Consider the following 5,742-nt stretch of genomic DNA (forward strand, 5'->3'; position numbering starts at 1 on the left):
AGACAGAGTTGGCGTCTTTAGAGGCGACTACAGAGAAGGACTGGTGCTTCACACACAGGGTGAAGGAGCACACGGCTGCTATTTCTGGAGCCAATAAGGGGGGTCATCAACACATTTCAGTGAGATTTTCCCCAGAGGAAATGTGCCAGGTACACATTCTACATTTTCACATATTCAGAAGCTGAATATCTTATAATACGGAACTAATTTAATTCCAGTGCTATTGTACAAACAATCCCAAATCACTTATCATTCAAAGGATCCAAGTTAAATGGAACATTCTAATTTTTTTTTATGAAAAGAAAAATAAAGCCAGGGGAGGGAGATGTTGCTTGCCCTCAGAAAAGTATCAAGTCTGATGAATAAAAATATAATTTGAAGGGACAAACATGAAATTTGTCTATGTAAAATGAAATCTGTAATCATATTGGAAAACAATACTTCCTGTTCTGTATTGAAACTGATGCTTTAAAAAAAATTGAGAGTACAAGATTTTCTGGCAATGTTAACAACTTCTACCTTATCAATTGAGAAGAATGATTGTCAACTGTTCAGATAACACAAGCATTGTTAAGAGGGTACTGAAGCCCAAGATATGGAGAAGAGTCAAAGTGTACTTGGTCACAGTAAACATAATCATACTTTCAGACCAAGATGTACTATGTCTCAGGGTACAAAAGAAATGTGCAGGTACAAGCATAGACCCAAAGAGATTACTAGTGAGAAATACAGAAATCTTTAGACTTAAGGGGGAAAAAATGCCTCTCTTTCAAAAGGTAAGCCTGAGAAACTATCAAACAATAAACTTTATATCAGTATCTAGAAAAATCCTAATATGGTTTATGACTTGCCAATACTTATGAAACAAAGAAGCGGTCAAGATGATTCATAGAATCCGAATGGGTTCACTAAAAGAAAGAATTTCCCAACTACCCAGCAGTTAAGGAGTTGTTACAGATACCATATACCAGGATGTTAGCAATGTAGTTTTAAAGTGTCTCAAAAAATTTGGTGAACCAAGCTAGGGCATATTTGCATGTTCAGTGTAGGTGAATTCATGGATGGTTGAATAATAAGGATAATAATCCACTTAGAATGATGTTCAAGGGGTTTTCTATGTGGTCTAGTTATTTCTATAATATTTTCAATGACCTAAATGAACATCAAGAAGAAATATAAATCTCTATTGCATAATCAATTCATTATCATACAGAATAACATACTGACTTTTGCATTTTTTCTCAGCTTAATGAAAAATTTGGTCCAAAATAAACAACATGAAATGTATGGAATGTAAATAGAATATATTACATATCAATTCAAAAGGCAAATATACAAGGATTTTCTTGCTTTATCTTCTGAAAGACCCTGTGAGGTGGATATTATATTTGCCATGTTATAGATGATAAAAACAAGGTTTGCCAAATTAGTAATTTTTCCAAGTGATATTGCAACCTCTTGCTACCACTGTCACATCTCTATTATTGACTTTAACTATGGAACCTGGTGATTACATGGGACGACCCAGATAATCTGGGATGATCACCTCACCTCAAAATCTTTAACTTAATCACATCTGCAAAGTCTCTTTTGCTACATAGTGTTAATAGTCACAGGTTCCAGAGATTCTGACATGGACATTGGCAGGGGGTGGGGGGAGGAATTATTCAGCTTAACAATACTGGTGCATAGTGAGCAAGGGTGGGAGTAGCTGGAGATGAGGTCAGAGAGGTGACTGGGAACTAAATCAGATGGGCCTTATAGGTTATCATAAGAATCTTGGGGTTTGCCATAAGTTAAATAGAAAGCCAAGCAGAGGAGTGACACAGTTGATCTTGTGTCTTTAAGAACCACTCAGTGGTGGTTTTGAGAGTAGACCACAAGGAGGCATGATAAATGCAAGAACAGTGAGAAGGTGCGTACAGTGATATAGGAGAGAGATGATGGCAACTCATCCCAGGGTGGGATCAGGGGAAGTGATAAGAGTAGTTGGATTCTGGAGATACTTAGGAAAATAAAGGCAACAGGATTTTCTGACCGGTTCAATGTGCATTCATAGAAAGAGTGGTCGGGAATGATTTCTTTTTCATCTGAGCAACTCAAATAATGAAATTGCCATCAACTTAAATGGAAACTTCTGAAGAAGGAGTACGTTTGGAGGAGTGGTTAGACTAGAACCATAGATCCTGTTTTAGGTATATCATCTTATGGTGACTATTAGCATCCAAATGGAGATATTGAATAGGGAATTATACTTAGGAGTCAGGAAGTTAGAAGGAAGTTTGGGACTAGGGATATAAATATGGGAATTGTCAGCATATCATATTTTCATCCATGAGACTGGATGAGTTCATCTAGGGCAGTGGTCCTCAACCTTCTGGCCCTTTAAATACAGTTCCTCATGTTGTGACCCAACCATAAAATGACTTTCGTTGCTACTTTATAACTGTAATGTTGCTACTGTTATGAATCATAATGTAAATATCTGATATGCAGGATGGTCTTAAGTGACCCCTGTGAAAGGGTTGTTCGACCGCCAAAGGGGTCGTGACCCACAGGTTGAGAACCGCTGATCTAGGGGATAAATGTAAGGTAGAGAAGAGATAGTCAAGAACTGAATTCTATAGCACATCCATGTTAGGAGGACAGGAAAACGAGAAGCTGTAAGTAGGACTAAGAGAAAATGAAAATGACTGTGGAGGTGCAGTTTCCTAGAACAAAAGAGCACAAGAGTAAGTATATTAAGGAGGATGAGTTATCATCTGTGACACTGAGAACTAGATTGAACAACCCATGAGATCTGGGATGGTCTGAGACCTCTGAGTGGTAATAGCCAAGACAGGGTGTTGATACAGACAAATCACTTAGAATAATGGTTTCCAAACTTTGTTGTATTTAGGAATCAGCCGAGAATCTTTTCAAAATGGTGATATCTGGTTCTCTTCCCAGACACTGTGATTAGGATTTTTTAAATCCCCCTGCTGAATCTAAAGAGCAGCAAAGTTTGGGACCCACTTGTTTAGAACAGTGATGGCGAACCTTTTGAGCTCGGCGTGTCAGCATTTTGAAAAACCCTAACTTAACTCTGGTGCCGTGTCACATATAGAAATGTTTTGATATTTGCAACCATAGTAAAACAAAGACTTATATTTTTGATATTTATTTTATATATTTAAATGCCATTTAACAGAGAAAAATCAACCAAAAAAAATGAGTGTCATAGGTCCGCCATCACTGGTTTAGAACAATGCCCAGTGTATACAAAGCTTTTTCTGTATATAAAGTTGAGGAAGCTTGTAGGGAGACAGAAGGTTTGGGGTAAGAAGCGGGTAGAAATCGGTGTGCAACTGACCAAATAGGTGAGCAGCATAATTCTAAACTGAATTCTTCAAGGGTTGCCCTGGAGAATGTAATTACATCAGTTTTTCCTCGAAGTTCTGAAAACAGTTCCAGCCACCATGTTAGGCTGCCCGAAGAATTAAGATCACAGATAGGTTTTATTTCTTCTGTAGCTGACGTAACTCTATCCACACCATTTTTTTCTCCCTCCTAGAAATCTCGCAGCTGTGAATTTAATGCCAAGTTGCACATTTCAAATGAAGGAAGGCCTAACTCAGATAACAAGAGGCTCTGTGAGAGTCTTTATGCCCCAGCTGCTAACTTTGGTGTTGAAATTCTGGTTGGACATTTGATGCTTTCCTTTAATTCAGAGAAGCACTTAAAGCACTTAGGGTAGCACGGGATTGATTTTCAATTTGTGAATCCCATGTCCACAACTCGGAAACAGTTGCCTAACATTTGTGAGTACGTTTTCTCCTCTAGCAGGCAGGCAAAATGGAGTTAGGAATGCAACCTGGACAAACAAGAATTTGCTTATGACACACTAAGGAGTTCACACTGAAGGAAACGTGGAGACAGTCGGGAGGGAGGCAGTGGGAGTGCCCTCACTGGGAAGGATTAATAGAGAGGGGTCAAAGATTACGAACATGGCTGACAATTGGGAGGGAAAAACCTGGGGTAGGGGGAGAGGAAAAAGATCCCTGATGAGAGAGAAGGGGTAGATCAAATAATAAAGAACTAATGATTGGGAACAGGAGAGAGAAGAACCAAAAGAAATAGTCAAAGAAGAGAGACCCCCGAACAAGGGAGAAAAGAATAAGGCAGTTAACCTTTGGGGTGGGATAGGAAAAGGGAGTGTACAGAACCCACATTGATGAGGGGGCTGGGGCAGAAGCTGGGAGGAGATGGCTCCAGCCTGACGTGGAGAAAGGAGGAGGACCAGACTCACTGTTGGTGACCTTTCAAACTGCCATACCTACAGCATGAAAGCATCCGAGTAAGACAAAAACTGTGTACACGACACAGATGACAATAGCTGTGGTTCATTTCTTATAATAATTTTCAAATGTAAAAGTTCTGATGAGAATCCACAACAAGAAGGATGCAAAAGTAAAATTTAAAAACATAAAAAGCTTGTCAAAAAAAGAATGACGCAACTACAAGAAATTTGGTTGTGTATATGGCATGAAAAACAAGATAGTAAAGCCATTTCAAAACACTTTGGTAAAATGTCTGTAAGGATCATGATTAAACCTCTTTTCCAAGAAGTCAGTGAATGCGACATCAGATTTATACAATTAGATGACCATACTTTTACAGAGGAAGTAATTTTCATAATATAACTAATAATCCTGAGACATAAGGCATGACATACCAACAATATGCAAAGCATATGCAAAGAATATTCCAAGAGTATCCAGTAAAGAGATTTAGTAAGTCTGAAGTAGAATCTAAACATCTGTATTTTTATAAAGCTACATGCTTGCGTCTAATGTATATCCCAAACTGAGAGCCACTGACTTGGAAGATATTACATTCAAATGAAGAATGAGCTTGTGGACAATAACATTTTAAATAATAACTGAAATTTATGATTAATAACACTTTGTTGTTGATGCCTGATATTATCAGGCAAAACAGCCCCAAGAAACATGTCATGGACAGCAAAGACATTGACAGAATTCTCTGAACTCCCCATATGCAATTTCAGAAATATTAATATCTTACTTATAAAGATGTAACCTAAGGAAGGATAAGCATCTCTTTTGATTTGGCACCATCACCAGGAATATCGATATTTTAAAAAACCTAATTATTTCCAGCACTTTACAAGGTAAAAGAATAAGTCTTTGTAATTTTGCAGGGGCCATCTGGAAAATCAGAAACGCAGTTTCAGAGGCAAAAAAATAAATATCTTAAAAGTTTTACTTTACTTTTTTCTATATTGAGAGTTGATTTGGGGAAACAAAAATAAAAATTATTATGAGAGGAGATTTAGATAATTGATTAAGATAAGACCATGATGCCTCAGAAATAATACTTGTACCCTATTTAATTGAGTGACCAAAAAATAAAAATTAAAAAGAAACATAGAGGGTAACATAATTGTACAATGTTAGCTCTTTCAGAAGTGAGGATTCTTTGTTCTCTTGTTTAATCTTTATTGTTGAAAGTATTATAGGTGTCTTCCCATTTCCCCCTTGTCCTCCACCCTGTGTTTCTTCCCCACCCCAGGCCTTCACCACCTTCTTTTTGTTGTTGTTCTCTTAAATAATCCAGGATGTAATAATGTCAGTATGAAGCACAGAAAGTTACTCTGATGACATAAAGATTAACCCTTCATATTGTAAGTAAAACCAATAAACAGCGAGCAAACTTTGCTGAGCTGTTAACACATTCCAG

Source organism: Myotis yumanensis, unplaced genomic scaffold, assembly GCF_028538775.1.
Source record: "Myotis yumanensis isolate MYYU_CA2020_CCGP unplaced genomic scaffold, mMyoYum1.0.hap1 SCAF_15, whole genome shotgun sequence".
NCBI lineage: Eukaryota > Metazoa > Chordata > Mammalia > Chiroptera > Vespertilionidae > Myotis > Myotis yumanensis.